Raw genomic sequence first — 16,953 nt, forward strand, 5'->3', positions numbered from 1 at the left:
ATTCGAACATATGAATCATAGGTATTCCTAAAGGGGAAGAAGAATGTCCCAAAGGAATGGAAGCCCTACTGGAGGATATCATAAATAAAAAGTATCACTAATGATTCCAAAGCACTCCTTTTAGAGGGATATCAAACTCTGAGTCATCTCAACACAAATAGAGCATCTCCAAGACACATTGTCATGAACCTGGCCAAAATGAAGATGAAAGAGTAAATTCTGCAAGCAACTAGGAGTAAGCACCAATAGACCTAGAGACAGATTCATCATTCATTCATCAGACAGCAGGCTTCTCAGCTGAAATTTTCTAAGCCAGAAGAGAATGGTCAGCTACCTTTAACCTTTTTAAACAAAAAGAATATAGGTATAGGTGGAACATCTCTTAAAATGATTAAAGCCATCTATGACAAACCCATAGCTAATATCATCCTGAATGGAGTAAAGCTGAAAGTTTTTCTGTTTAGAACAGTAACCAGACAAGGATGTCCTCTATCACCACTACTATTCAACATAGTGCTGGAAGTTCTAGCCAACACAATCAAGCAAGAGAAAACCATAAAGGCAATCCAAATGAGGGGAGAGGAGGTCAAACTTTCACTCTTCGCTGATGATGTAATAGTACACTTAGAGAACCCCAAAGACTCAACCACAAGACTCCTGGAAGTGATCAAGAAATATAGTAACATCTCAGGGTATAAAATCAATGCCCACAAATCAGTATCCATTGTATATGCCAATAACAGCCAAGTTGAGAAGCAAGTCAAGGACATAATTGCCTTCAAAGAAAATGAAATACCTAGGAATATACCTAACAAAAGAAGTGAAGGACCTCTACAAAGAGACCTAAGGAAAAACATAGCAGAAGACATAACAAATGGAAGAGCAACATTGTTAAAATGTCTATTCTACCCAAAGAAATCTGCAGATTCAATGCAATCCCCATTAAAATACCAACATCATACTTTGAAGAACTATAAAAAAAATAATACTCTGTTTCATATGGAATGAGAAAAAAACTCATATTGCCAAGACAATTTTTAGTAATAATGGCATTAGAGGCCTCACTCTACCACACTTTAGGTTATATTACAAGTCCACAGTGATTAAAACAGCATGGTATTGGCACAAAAATGGAGACAAACATTTAGGACTTAATAGAAAAGGACTAAAAAGACTAGATGAAACCAATCTCTAGTGGCCATCTGATCTTTGATAAATCAAACAAAAGCATATACTGCGGGGAAAGAACTGCTATTCAATAATCAGTGCTGAGAGAACTGAATAACTACATGTAAAGGACAGAAATTGGACCGACACTTTTCACCACTTGCTAAAAATTGATTCAAGATGGATAAAAGATTTAAATCTAAGACATGAAACAATAAAAATCCTAGAAGAAAATGTGGGTAAAACTCTTGAGGATGTAGGCCTAGGGAAAGATTTTATGAAGAAGTCTTCAGCAGCAATTGCAGCAACAAAAATTAACAAATGGGACTTAATTTAACTGAAATGCTTCTGCACAGCTAAGGACACACCAAGTAAAGCAAAAAGACAATGTTCAGAATGGGAAAAGATACTTGCAGGTTATCAATCTGACAAAGGTTTGATTACTAGGATCTATAGAGAACTCAAATTAATCAACAAAATAAGAGCAAACAATCTCATCTATCAGTGGGCAAGAGATATGAACAGAACCTTCTCTGAGGAATACAAGTGAATGGCTAACAAACATATGAAAAAATGCTCATCATCCCTAATCATCAGAGAATTGCAAATCAAAACCACCCTGAGATATCACTTAAACCCAGTGAGAATAGCCCACATCAGAAAGTCCCAAAGTTGCAGATGCTGGTGTGGGTGTGGAGACAGAGGAACACTTTTATCCTGTTGGTGGGACTGCAAACTAATATAGTCCTTTTGGCAAGAAATATGGAGAATCCTCAAAGTACTCAAATTAGACCTCCCATTTGACCCCACAATCCCACTACTAGGCATCTACTCAGAAGAAAAAAAATCATTTTATCATAAAGATATTTGCACTAGAATGGTTATCATAGTTCAATTTATAATTGCCAAGATGTGGAAACAACCTAAATGCCCATCAACTCAGGAATGGATTAACAAGCTATGGTATATGTATACCATGGACTACTATTCAGCTATAAGAAAAGATGGTGACTTTACATCTTTTGTTTTAACCTGGATGGAGGTGAAATATATTCTTCTTAGTAAAGTATCACAAGAATGGAAAAGCAACTATCCAATGTACTCAATTTTATTATGAAGCCAGTAGATGATCTAACATGCCCGCAAAAGAGAAAAACTTAATTCTATTGAAGTTGGGGGGAGGCGAATGAGGAAAGCGGGAGAAGAGGGGAGATTTCTGTGCTCCCACTTAAAGGGCACAAGGTGGGTGGTGCCTGTGGCTCAGTGGGTAGGGCACTGGCCCCATATACCAAGCGTGGCAGGTTCAAACCTGGCCCTGGCTGAATTGCAACACAAAAATAGCCAGGTGTTGTGGTGGGCACCTGTGGTCCCAGCTACTCAGGAGGCTGAGACAAAAGAATTGCCTAAGCCCAGGAGTTGGAGGTTGCTATCAGCTGTGACACCATGGCACTCTACTGAGGGTGATAAAGTGAGACTCTGTCTCTACAAAAAAAAAAAGACACAAGGTAAGGTGTAAGGCACACCTTTTGGGTACAGGACACAACTATAAGAGGAACTCTACCTAACAAATTCAAAAATTGTGACCTAGTTGTTTGTACCCTCACAATAACCTGAAATTTAAAACAAAACTTAAAATGGTACATTTTATATAATATCTATGATTTTAAAAAGTAAGTATATGTGTGCACACACAGCTACCTGAGGTTCAGGTGGTAAGGACTCTTTGAGCTGGGTCATTTTCCCAGCTGTCGGAGGAATGGAATAATGTAGGGGCCTGATGACCAGAGTCAAAGAAAATGAAGGAAAATCTTGCCCACATGTTGGGATTTGAAGAGCTACCAAAGCTTCTCTTAAAAAAAGAGAACTACATTTATCGGTGTTCTCTGTGCAGGTTGCCTCACTGATACTGTCTTATTTAGTCCTCACCAGCCCCATTCCAACCTTGGAAAATCTTCCCCAGACTCCGTTTTACAGACTCAGAGAAGTTGAGTAAACTGCCTGGGTGATCCAGGGCCTAAGCCGTGACAAGGCAACGGGCCCTCAAGCCAGGTTGTTTTATTTTTAAAGCTTTTGATGCAACCATAGGTTATACTTGTCTCTTCCCACAAAACATGTCACTTCCTCTGGAATCGCCTTGCAAAGGTATCTATATCCCAGTCTTTGCATCATCCACCTAAATTCTGAGTTCAAGCATGTTTTTACTGGATCAGCAGTCTACATGACGAATCCCCCAAATTTGTGCAGTGCACAACATGCACAGCGGAATGCTGCAGACATAGTTAACACACTATGTTATTTAAGAAAGGCAATACAAAAGTTCACTAACACATTAACAAGACTCCTTACCATAGATAACTTTTTACCACACATTCTCCTCTGGTAAAAAATGGGACCCACCTTAAGACGCTCAAAATGTAGGACAGGCAAGCTTGGACAACAGGAGCCAAGAGGAGGTATGAGGTGACACTAAAATAAGCAATGCCACTGGGGACATCTGCACAGGCTCACTAGACAGCGACAGGACACTCCAGGGCTTCAGTGCCTGCTTTTAGATCTGGCACAAAGGCCCTGAGTGGCCTATCCTCCCCCTTCGCCCCAACTCCCTCCCACCCCCACCAGCTTGCTTTCTTTTCACTCAATAATAAAAGCAGGATTTAAGTGCTGCTTCAGGGATTTCTCAATTCATTCATTGGATTTTAACACACTTTCTAAAAGTTCACAATCTGCCTCTGCCAGAGTGTTAGCAGGAGCAAATCTATGCCTGCACAGCCAGCAAGAGGACACTAGGTGATTCTGGCCCTGGACTTGAATTGGAAATAGAGAGGGCCTGGCTGAGCCACCTCTCCTCTTAAAGGAAGGATGCTGTGAGCATGGTCACAGACCAGGAGGCTCAGACAGGCTGATGCCACCAAGCCTCCCAGCCCCAGAGGCAAAGGAAGGAGAGAGGACGGGGGTCAGCAGGGAACCTCCAGTAGGACATTGTTGCCAAAGGATTTAGGGGGCAAGAACTCAAGGGGAGGCTGAGTGTGTAACCACAGACAACTCATGCATGATTCATTCCAGGTCTACTACGTCCATGGTGATGACAGCAAGAAAAGAGTATCACTTAATCTCTCTTAGCCACATTTTCCTCATCAGCAAAACAGGGAAATATCGACCTCAGGAGGTTGTGAGCGGTTAGGGAAAACACATAAAATATTTGGCACATGGTGAGAACTCAGTAGTTTTTGAAATGATCTCAAGGTCTGTATCATACAACCAAATCTCCATATGTGGAGTACTCGAGGCCATGAGACTGTGGAGAGGGAAGGAAGTAAAGCCAGGGACATCACTCACCCTGGGCATGCCAGAAAAGGTCATTTGAACTGAACCAACTCTCAAGTTCCCAGCCTGGTGTCTGGGATATAAAACGTGAGCTCTAGTCCACTTGGAAGCCCCTGAGAGTGCACTGTGATATTTTTCCTTCTTCTTCCAAGTGGACATTGACTTTGTACATGAAATGTCCTTTCTTTTCACCAGTTTGGAATAGCTAGAACAGTCACTACTTCTTTAAAAAAAATGGAAGCTGTTAAAATATTTTGCTCACAGACACAGTATAGCTTACAACTCAAAGCACATGAGGTTTAATTTAAGAGAAGACATTAAAGTATAAAATGTAGCAGGGAAAAGCTGTGAATTTTGCATATGTCGGACGCCATTCTCCTACTGCCTAAGTTAGGACTTAGGAAGTTTTCTTTGCCAAGTAGGCAATGGGGTGTGCAAGGCTGGAACTGCCCATGTATGAGCCAATGGATTCTGGATGAACTGACCAGATTAGTAAGAGTGATAGAACGAAAAGAGATCTGAGACCCAAACCCTGGGAGCCAAGGTGGTTTCTTTTTCTACGTGGAAAACAACCTTAATTGATACAACAACTTTTAGGCACATGGCCATATAAATGGAAGTAATAATACATGCAATCATACATATATATATATATACATAAAAATAACAATGAGGAAATAAAGGGCACTCCTGGCAGAAGGACTCAGGGATGATTTCTTGGAAGTGGTAGCATGTGATCCAGCCCTCCTGAAACAGGAAAGTCTAGCAGGCAGAGAAGGGAGCAGAGGAAAATGCAAAGATCTGATGCTGGGAGAGCACATATCAAATGCTGCACAGAGAATGTAGGGTGTACAGAAAATAGACTGGAAAGCTAGGTTATGGTTGGATTAAGATGGACCCTGAGAAGGCCTAAGAGTGTGGACTTGGTTAGGTGGCCATTGGAAAAGCACTGAACCTAGAGTTTCTAGAGTCAGTGCTATGTGACAGCACAGCCACACCACAGGGCCCTGATCACTGCGTGGTGGGGAGCTCCACGGAGCCCTGCAGAAACAGCAGGAAGGTGGGGTCAGGCAGGGGATCCAGGATGGCAGCTTCTTACCAATCAGTGCAAATTATTTCCATATGTCAACCAGGAGTACGGCAGCACCGGCACATACTGGCTCAACATTAGGACTGTGGACAGGGCTCTCTAAACCTACTCCTTTGGGCATATGCTTTAATCTTCCCAAGGATGACCTGCTGCATTAATTCATGAGATTTTCTGCAGGTCTTTGGGTTTCATTTTCTTGTGTACCACTCTCTTGCAAAACATGGAGGTCATGGCAAGAATTTTGAATCCCTTCCTGAGGTCACAGGTTGACATTTGTTTTCTTCCACGATTCATATTCCATAGTTACTGTGGCCAGCAAGAAGGCTTGTGGACATTCCTTATTGGGGTTAAACTGCAGAAGGGAGAGACAATGGGGGTGGGAGGGGAAAGATTAATGGAAGCAACAATAGGAAGTCATAATCTATTATGAGATGAGGGAGGGAGTCTTTAAAGATAAAGTGCAGCTTTCAAGCTTGGGTAACTGGGAAAGAAAAGTAGCCTCATTAATAAGACTAGAGAAGTTGGGAGAATGAACTGGGGTAGAGAGGAAAGGAAAAAGGAAGAATCAATGTAGTGTTAGGCAAATTAAGGTGATGTCCAAGTGGAAAATCAGCAGAAATTGTCAGAAGCCAAGCATAGATTAGAGAGACTTTGGAACAAGAAGCGCAAGGCTGGATTCTCCCACAAGACAGGAAGAAGAAGAGGCTGAACATAGAGACCTGATCACTTATGGGGCAGCAGGAAGAAGAGAGAGAAGAAAAGGGAAGGGCATGAAGCAGAGGAGAAGTACAGCTCAGGTTTGGGAGCAAGGAAGCGAGATATTGGAAGGATGAATGAGACTTCGAGAAGGAAGAACTATGCACAAGTAACACTTTTTTTTTTTCCAGATGTCTAATCTTATTTTATTTAATCTCAAATTAATATGAGGGTACAAATTTTTAGGTTACATTATTCTCACTTCCAAGGTAAAGGTAAAGTTATAGACGAGTCCCTCATCCATGGGGGTTTGCTGAACACCCTCGAATGGTGCACATTAGGTGAGATCCTGCTAATTGCCCTCTCCCCTCCCTCACTCTACCCTCTTGCTAGACTATATTTGTGTTTTATCATTGCCATGAGTATGTAATTGTTTATATATTGGTTTCACTTTAGTATTAAGTACATTGGATATATATTTTTCCATTCTAAGAAGAATGTGTTTCAACTCCTATTAGGAAAACATGAAAGATGTAAAGTCTCCATCTTTTTATGGCTGCATATTATTCCATGGTATACATATACTACAATTTGTCAATCCATTCATGGGTTGATGAGCATTTGGGTTGCTTCCACAACTTTGAAATGATGAATTGAGCTACAGTAAACATTCTGGTGCAAATGTCTTTGTGGTAAAATGATTTTTGTTCCTCTGGGTAGATACCTAGTAATGGGATTGCAGGATCAAATGGAAGGTCAACTTTTAGTTCTTTGAGAATTCTCTATACTTCTTTCCATAAAGGTTGTATTAGTCTGCAATCCCACCAGCAGTGCAGAAGTATTCCCTTCTCTCCATGTCCATGTCCATGTCAGGATCTGTAGTTTTGAGACTTTGTGATGTGGGCTAATCTTACTGGAGCTGGGTGATATCTCGGTGTGGTTTTGGTTTGCATTTCTCAGAAGTAATACTTTTAATGGGTTTTTGTTTTTCATTTTTTGTTAGTATATCTATTCAGACATAACTTACATGCCACACAATTGACCCAATTAAAGTGTACAATTAAATATTTTTTAGTGTATTCACCAGTTAACCTTCCCCACAATCAAATTTGGAACATCTTCTTCACCCCTTGAAGCTCCATACCCTTTATCTATCACATACCAAGCCTCCAAATCTCCTGAAGTAGACAACCATAGTCTACTTTCTACCTCTGTAGATTTGCCTGTTCTAGACTTTCATAGAAATTGAATCCTCAGTTATTGATCTTTTGTGAAAGCCTTTTTTTACTTAGCATAATGTTTTCAGACTCCAATAATATTGTACCATGTATCAATACTTCATTATTATTCACGGCCAAATAATATTCTAATGTATAAACATACTACATTTTGTTTATCTTCTCATCAGTTGACAAACATTTGGGTTGTTTCCAATTTGGAACACTTATGTATAATGCTGCTTTAAAAATTCATGTACAAGTTTTTGTGACATTTATTTTCATTTCTCTTGAGTACATGAGGTCTGACAGTTAAGTTTGCAAACTCATCCTAGAAAAATTGCCACATATCTCATTGCCAAATATCACTACGGTCACCTTCAAATTACTCCCCTTGCAAACTTATGCAGCAATGCTAGCACCTAGCTTGCCCTTCAAAACAATTTTGGAACTCTTTCTCTGGAATGACCATCAGAGCTGTCATGGTGCTGACAATTAGGTTCACAAACTTGCCACCATACACTTACATTGACAGCACTATACAAACAACTCAGTAAAGTTTCATAACCTTAGTATATCTGTGTCTTACAGCTGTGTTTGTGTAGATGTATGGCAGTGTCTTGCCGAGTGGCATTCGTTATCATTGTTGCATGTTTTTATGTGCTATATGAGAACTCTGATAGTCATTCCAGAAAGAGTTCCAAAATTGCTTTGTAGGGCAGATTAGGCATTGGTGTCAGTGCACATCTTCCCAAGGTGAATACTTCAAAGGTGACTGTAGTGATATTGGGCAATGATGTATGTAGCACTTTTTCTAAGATGAGTTCACAAACTTAATTGTCAGACCTTTGCATATGGAGGACTGGAATTGTAGGATTATAGGATAACTCTGCGTTTAACTGTTTGAGAAACTGATTGTTTTCCAAAGCTACTGCACCATTTTACATTCCCAAAAGCATTGTGTGAGGGTTTTAGTTTCTCCATATCCTCACCAACACTTGTTATTTTCTGTTTTGTTTTAATTAGCTTATTTGCTTCATTGTAGCCAGTAAGTCTGAAATGGTATCTGGTTGTGGTTTTAATTCACATTTCCTTAATGATTTATAATGTTGAGCATCTGTTTATGTGCTGTTAAGATCTTTTGCACATTTTTAAATTGGATTATTTATCTTTTATTGCTAAGTTATAAGAGTTCTTATATTTCAGGTGTAAGTCCCTTACCAGAAATATGATTTGCAAATATTTTTTCATGCTCTGTGAATTGTCTTTTAACTTTCTTGATAGTATCATCACAAGATGTCATTTTGATGAAGTTTAATTTATCTATCTTTTTCTTTACTGTTTGTGCTTTTGGGATCATAGCTAACAATACTTTGCCAAATTCAAGGTCATAAAGGTTTACCACTTATGTTCTTTTCTTAAAATTTCATAGTTTTGACTCTTATATTTATGCATTCGATCCATTTTGAGTTCATTTTTAATATGATGGGAGGTAAGGGTCCAACTTCATTCTTGTGTGTTGACATCCAGATGTCCCAGTGCTATTTGTTAGATTATTCTTTCCTCCATTCAATTATCTTGGTATTCTTGTCAAAATGAATTGACCATAAATTCAAGAGTTTATTTCTGAGTGCCCATTCTATTTTCTTAAGGTTTACACTTGCCATCCATACACAAAATGAAAAAATATTTTAATTTTTATATGAATTGAGAGTACAAATACCTACTCTTGACTTGGTGACCCAGCTCAGTGCCATTTCCCTTAGAGTACAGTCCCATGAGTTCAGACAATGCCTACAGACACTGCTCTATACTTCATCAGGCACAGATCACTGGGGACCATAAATGTTCCTTGGTACTATGCCTTTTAACCCCATGTCCCTCCCTGCCAGGGCCACAGTCAAGCCAACTGGCTCAACACAAAGCCGGAAGTCGCCAGGTTTTGGCTCAGGACTATGACTTAGCCTTGGCAGAATTCTGATGAGGAGCTAAATGAGAAAGAAGTAAATGATAGGATAGAAATGTGTTAAAACATCCATGTCCATGGAAGAGGGGGGCGGGAGGGAGAAGAAGACAGACAAGGGGAAGGTGGAAAGAGAGAGAGAACTGACAAGGAAACAGAGAGAAAGGGAAGGAATAAGGGGGAACATGGACGAAGAACTGGGGAAGGCTTATCCCAATTCTTATCAATCTGTTGGCTCTGTGTCCCAGAAGGCAGTGTCACTGCAGGCTGCTCAAAGCACAGACATGGCAGCAGAGAGGCTATCCATCCTGGCTTTGCCCCCTGACAGCAATGTTGCCTTATGCAAGTAACTTAACCCCTCTAAGCCTCCATTCTATAATCTGTCAAATGGGTCAATAAGAAAACTGCCCTCAGAGGTTGTTGTGAAGATTAAATAAATGAATGCTTGCCTACTCTTAGCCCAAGGCCTGGCATAGGAAGACTCATAAAATTAGCTCAAACCATTTGAGAGTTGAATAACAGCCCATGTGCCTTATCACCAACTGTCTAAACTAAGGGATTGCAAACTGGTTAAAAATTTGCTGGGCCCCCACGGTTTCTGGTTTAGCAACTCTAGGGTGGGGCTTGTGAATTTGCATTTCTAACAAGTTCCCTAGTGATGCTGATGTTGTTGGTCCCAGGAACACACTTTGAGAACCACTACTCTAAATTATGAAGGGTCAGGAAAACAAAATACCACCCACTGGTATCTTAAATTCTCAAGTGAGAATTCTTTAAATAATGATCACTCTCAGAAACACTCTGGACCATCTGAACCTCACTAATATAATACAAAAGAAAAATGACTTTACCAATTTCTGGAATGTAAAAATAAAATCAAGCCCAGTTGCCATGATAAAAACATCTTTTAAAGACTTTGTCTGGAAAGGAAGACATCTGAAGTTACGAGCAATAGCACATGTACGTTTAAAAGACGGAATGAAGCTGGGCGTGGTGGTACTTGCCAGTAGTCCCTGCTACTTGGGAGGCTGAAGCAGGAGGGTTGCTTGAGCCCAGGAGTTGGAGACCAGCTAAGAAGTACAGTGAGATACAGTGTATCTCAAAAAAATAAAATAAAATGAGGTTGTCTTTATTGCAGAATCATGTGCACTGTCAACAAAAGTGTTCAACTGGGGCCATTGAGAAAAGCCTCTTTCTTTCTCAACAAATCTTGCAATAATGCTTGCCCTTACAGGAAATGCGTAGTCTGCTGCCTACTTGGGAGGGGCTATAAATAGCTCCTTGGAGAACATTTTTCTATAATTAGCTTTTCACTTCCAGTGAACTATGTGTAATGAATTTCATATCACTGGATGTTCTCCCTGGGCAAAGTACATGGCAGATTATGCATTTTTTAGTGTAGAAAGTGAACTATTCAAACAGCATTGCACAGAAGTCAGAGAATTTAAAATTAAAACAGAGACTGAAACCATGCTGGGAAATTAACTGGGCATGGCTACTTGGTTTATATGCACTTTTACAAACAGACACATGTAAACAACATTAAATTACCTCTTTAGAGCAGAGTTAAATGGGAGGGGAGCAGCTAAAGACAATGTCAACTCAGCTGTTTCTCTGCCCTGTTCTTTAAGGGTGCCCTTGCACTTGTTAGAAAAGCGCGTGTCTCCGTAGCTTGCCTCTGCCTCCAAGAATGCAGGGCAGGAGCAAACGCCTTACAGAGCTGAAGCAATTTCTTCTACAATGGATGGCGCTTTAACTTGACTCTACAGAAGCTTCTGAAATCCTCTCAGCTCGTTGCAGGAGCTGAACCACATCTCCCATCCTTCTGGTACCCTACATTCTCCCACAATTACTGCCCTCTCTCCTTCCCCCCACCTCAATTCCTGGCACCCAGTGCACAAGGACTATTCTTCCATTCTATTTTCCACACGCTCTGAAACCAGTGTCCCGTCTGCATTTTGCAGGTTGAATAATTCTTTGCAGCACTCACAATTTAAGCTGACCATTTTCTCCATAAGATCCTTCCATTCCAGTGAGAAGGGCTATATCCTTAACCACTACCTTAAACAGCAGGCTGACCAGAGGTAACACCACCCTCCTTGGGCTTGGGCCAAGAGAAGGGGGCCCCACCTACACCTAAACTTTCCCTTTCGTGAGAGGAACTTGGATCCTTCCTCAAACTGAAACTCAGAGTTGATTTGAAGATCACATATGTTTACAAAAGGACACTCCCATAGGGTCTATTGCCAAAGTCCAAATAGTGCTCTTGGTGAGGTGCCGATAGGCCAACAACCTTCGTATTGCCCCGTGGACTTCATTTCCTTCTACGAATAAGGACCAAGTATTGCTTTCTTGCCAACCTAATCTTTCACCATGGAATTTTATTAATATTTCAAGCACTTGGAAGACAGCTGCTTTAAGAATGGAGTAAAGATATTAATAACTGATGCATTGAGGGGGAGAACAAGAGAAAACAGAGACAAAAATTGTTCAGAATTGCTTTGGTATCAGTTTGTTACCCAGCAGAGTCTCATGAGGAGTGAATGATCCTCAGAATATCTTTGTTCTGGCATCTGATATGGCCAAGTGGTGGGTTGGGTGGGAGGGAGCATGGGATTAGCAGTTATCAGGGTCAGCTTCAAGCCCTGCTCTGCTATGTATTTCCCAAGTGACAGAGGGCACCTTGAGCCTCTTTAAGTCAGATTCCTTATCTGCCAGCTGGAAATAATAAATCACTTTTTTACAAGGCTTTATGAAGATGAAATGAGGGAATGTAAATAGCTGGCATATAAGTATGAGATAAATGACACCTTTTATTACGGAAAGCATTATTTACTAAAATACCATTTTAAAAATCCTCTTATCCAGACAATGGAACAGTATTTGGTGCTTTGAAAAAAATAAACTATCAAGCCATAAAAAGGCATGGAGGAAACTTAAAACAGATACAACTAAATGAAAGAAATCATTCTGAAAAGGCTACACACCACACGATTCCAACTACATGACATTCTGGGAAAGGCAAAACTATGGCAACAATAAAAAGATCAGTGGTTTCCAGGGGTTAGGGTTTATGGAGGGATGACTAGGCAGAGGACAGAGGATTTTCAAGGCAGTGGAATTATGCTGCATGGTACCATAATGGTGGATATATGTCATTGGACATTTGACCAAACCCACAGAGCGAACCCTAATGTTGACTACAGACTCTAGGACAGGTGATTATGATGTGTCAGTGCAGGTGCATCCAGTGTAACCAATGTACCACTCAGGTGGGGACTGCTGATAATGGGGGAGCTGTGGGAGGGCAGGGCGGGGACATGGGAACTCTCCACTTTCTTCTCAATTTTGTTGTGAGCAGAAAACTGCTCTAAAAAATAATGTCTATTTTTAAAAATCCTCTTAGAAGAGAGTAGATGGGGCCTAAAATCAAACTTTTTTTTTTTTTTTTTTTGGCTGGGGCTGGGTTTGAACCCGCCACCTGCGGCATATGGGACTGGCGCCCTACTCCTTGAGCCACAGGTACCGCCCTAAAATCAAACTTTTTTATTAGAGCAATTGTATACAAAGCCTCCTCAGGGAGGCTTAAGTACAAGGAAATATTATTTGCCAGTGCCCATATTGGCAGTAGACTCATCACCTCTTTTTCAGTTCTGTTAACACATTTGTGAGTGCCCATGTGCACCTGCAGGCCTGTACACAAAGCGTACCATTTCCTCCTGTGGTTCTCAGAAACAATTAGTTGGTGGGAATTAACTGAAGCTTTAGGATTTTGTTACCTCCAGACTCCTCCAGCCCAGTTTTCTTCCCTGGGTCCTCCACACTGGCTTTGTCAGGAAATCTTACTTCCCTTGTCAGTTTGCCAGCCAAGTGATCTAAAAGGCACGGATGCCAAGTCAAGTCTTAACCCTACCAGGCAGGCTGTACAAGGCCTTGATTGTCTCTTGGTAGCATCCTCAGGCCCAGCAGAGAGCCTGCTGCATCTATTATATTCTACGAAGCTTCCGCGGAATCACAGTGTTCTAATGCAAACCTTGATATAGGAAACACAGGGTGGGCCTTCTTCATTCTTTCACTACAGGTGAAATAAGGGCTTTATCACCATAATAAGCCCTAGCCTCTGAGCGAGTCTCCAGTCATTGGGTTCTGTGGGTTCTCAGATTTCTTCTTCATGCTTGTACTGACCCAACTTCCCCTTCTACCTTGGTTGCTGCATTTTTCTTCTCTAACATAATGTTATTCTATCGATGATGTATGGTCATGTGTCTTATTTTTCTTTTGAATTAAGAAGTGAAAACAGATATGCATGGTAAGAATTTACATATGGGCTTCTGAATATTCATATAAAAAAAGAAGTACTTCTCACCTTATAACTAACTAGAAAAACTGTGTTAATATTCCAGTATAGAAACCTGTTCTTATTGTCTGTTCCAATGTTTGTATTTAAGTCACTGAATATACATACTTACTGAACACAGGTCCTAAGCCCTGAGTTAGTGGTACCATGTATAATAGTGTAGCAGCCCACCCAGTTTTGCCCTTCTGTAACTCTACAAGTGGACACTGATAGTCATCCACTACATATTTTAGAACGTAGATAAATATTTTTAATTAGGATATGCCACAAATTCAACTTCTAAGTAAACACTTTGACTCCTTTCACAGACATAGCCAAAAATGACAAAACCAACTATAAAAAAATTTGACCTTCCCATCCATATGTTTTGATTCTTTGAAAAATAAGTGGGGTTGCTGGATACATTAATGCAGCACTCACTCAATAAAGCCATGGTCTTTTAAAGGACTAATGACTGGGAGCTTGTGAGAACTTCCCATAACTGGTGATGCAAGTTTTGCAATGGCTCTTTTCATGCACATTTTAAATGTATAGAATACGATCTGACTTAGCTTTGCTATTTGGTTTGTAAAAAAAATTCTTAGCACGAATGTCACCACTTCCAAAAAGCCCATCCTGTTTCTTTCCTCTGAACCCATGTGGCACCTTGTCTCTTGACACTAGCCCTATTTGGTTCATATCTGTCCCTGCCTTGAGATTGTAAACACTGTGTACAGAAACTGCCTTAATGCTCCCTTAATCTTTCATAAGCCAAGCCCAGTTTGACTCACGGCAAGCCTTCAATGAACGTCAGTAAAAGGAAATTACATAGAATGAACCCGAGATAAAATTTCCTCAGTGACTGTCCTTTATTTGGGGGAAGGGCACTTTTTTTTTGGGGGGGGGGGGAGGATCCTGTTCTCTACCCCTGATTGGGTTCTGTGCTTGTGGCTTCATTCTGTCTTATGGTGTGAGACATGGGATGAAGTTTGGAATGAGCACAGATACATCGTTTCCATGACTAACAAGCAGAAACCACACTTTTAGTAGGGTATCTTACTGGGCAACAGATAAGCTATAGCAAAAATATTTGCTGCACTGCAGAATTATTTGATGAGTTATTACTTACTGCAAGCCATTTCAAGTTTCCTAAAAGATAATTTAACAATTGTTCAACAAGTTCCCAAAAGGGAGCAGGTGAAGGGAGTTGGAATCTCTTTCAAAGCAAAAAAAGGAAGGGAGGTGGCTCTAAATTCTGCATTAAATCCGGTTAAAAGTACACAACTTCATCCTTTAGTAGATATTAGTCATGGCCACCCTTTTAGGGCAGGGTGAAGCCTACTTGCCTGAAGGAAAAGGACGGGGTTGAAAAACAAAGCAAAATTAAAAAAAAAAAATTAAACATGTTTTCTTCTCTTGGAAAGGGAGGGATTTCAAAATGAGGATGGGCCAAACACCTCCTCTTCTTACATGAAAAGCCCTCAAGAATCCCAGCTGCTCTTAGGATGCTCGAAGTTCCTTGCAGCTGATTATTTTTCAGGAGGAGAATTAGACAAAAATAATACAAGAGGGAAATAAAGAGAATGACCTACTTTACGGGGGTGGGGGGGTGGGGGTGGAAGGAGCTCTGTGTGACTGTTTTGATCTAATTGACGGTGTGGGGTTGCATGCCCAAATAAGGCGCCGCTGGTCGGGTCTGCGCGGGAGGGCAGGTCTCAGAAAGCTAGAGGGACCGCGGGGACGCGGGCGGAGCCCATTAGACGCCTTCTGAGCTGGCGCTGGCAGCCAAGGGCCTAGGAGACCCCTTCTGGCCACAAAACCGAGTACAGGAGTAAAGGGCCTGTGGGAACGCTTTCCTTTTGAGGGCCACTTGCTGGAATGTGCCAGGGATATAGGGACGTCCGGAAAAGGCTAAGCGGTGCTGAGCGCTGTGGCGGGCAATGTATTTAAGTGATGTCAAGGAAGAGGTGATTTGGGGTTGGGGCTCTCCCCTCCTTGGGACTTCTACCAGGTGCCTCCCCCTTGTGTGCAGGGTCAAGGGGGTTGCGAGTCTAGGGGAATCCGGCCACCGTTCAGGACTTCGGCGGGCCACACTGTCTCCCCCTTTCACCCGACGGGTTCCTGGAGCCCCGCAGAGTATCAAACAGCAGCTCTGGGCTCCTGGAGACCGTTTATGTGCATTTGTCTGCGTGTGGTGTTTGCGGGAGCCTGGGTTAAAGCCTCCCTGTTTTCTCGCGCGCGCCTATCTTCCCAGCTTCTCTTTTTCTTGGATTCTTGCCTGTCTCCTCCCACAGAGGGAAAAAAAAAAAAAAGGTCACGTATGTTTGGAAAAATATGTAGGTCAGTGGAACATTTCCTGCACTGGTGCAAAAGGAGAGGAGAGCAGCGGGGGAGGGGAGGGAGAGGCAGAGTGGAGCTCCGAGCGCTGGCTGCTGGCCGCAGCCCCCGACCCCCACGTGCCTCTGCCTGGGAGGGGGGCAATTAGCCGTTCCTTTCCATCCTTGACCCATTTTCTGGACCAGCTACGTTCGCCTTAGAAGAGGAACCGAATATACACCCCCCCCCAAGCAGCCGCTGCTATTCTCCCCCAAACACTGCTCGCCCACCTTTTCCCCGACCCCCACCTCTCACCTGCTCCCTGACCCCGCCTCTCATTGAGAAATTGCAGCTGCGCCCACAGAGACGCGCCCTGTGTCCTGGGTCGGCACTTGAGCGCAGCAGCCTTGCCTGTCCGGGACAGCGCGTGTACGTGGGGGTGACAGTCGCCTCCCGCCCCCGAAGCGCGGGATGGCATGGTGGCGGCGGGCACTACGAGGGTCTGCACTAGGCAGGGGCGAGAGATTCCTTGCTACCCTCGAGTGACAACTTTAACGGGACCTCCGCTGGGAGGCCCGCATCCTCTTGCCTGCGCTCTCGGCGGGTTCACCTTGAAGCACAACTCCCCACCCCCCACCAGCAGCCAGTCTCAATCCTGCGCCCCAGGCCGGACCCTGCCACACGTCCCTTGCAGTCCAGCAGAGGCGGCGGTGGCGCGGGGTGTCTGCACCGCCCGGGCAAACCGAGAGTCTGGGGGTCCGCCGGCCGGCGGGCGAGCGCGGGGTGCCGATCCCAGCCTGGGTCGGGGCCAGGAGAGACCCCGCAGGCGGCTGCAGCGGACGAG

This window comes from Nycticebus coucang, chromosome 4 (genome assembly GCF_027406575.1).
Source record: "Nycticebus coucang isolate mNycCou1 chromosome 4, mNycCou1.pri, whole genome shotgun sequence".
Classification (NCBI taxonomy): domain Eukaryota; kingdom Metazoa; phylum Chordata; class Mammalia; order Primates; family Lorisidae; genus Nycticebus; species Nycticebus coucang.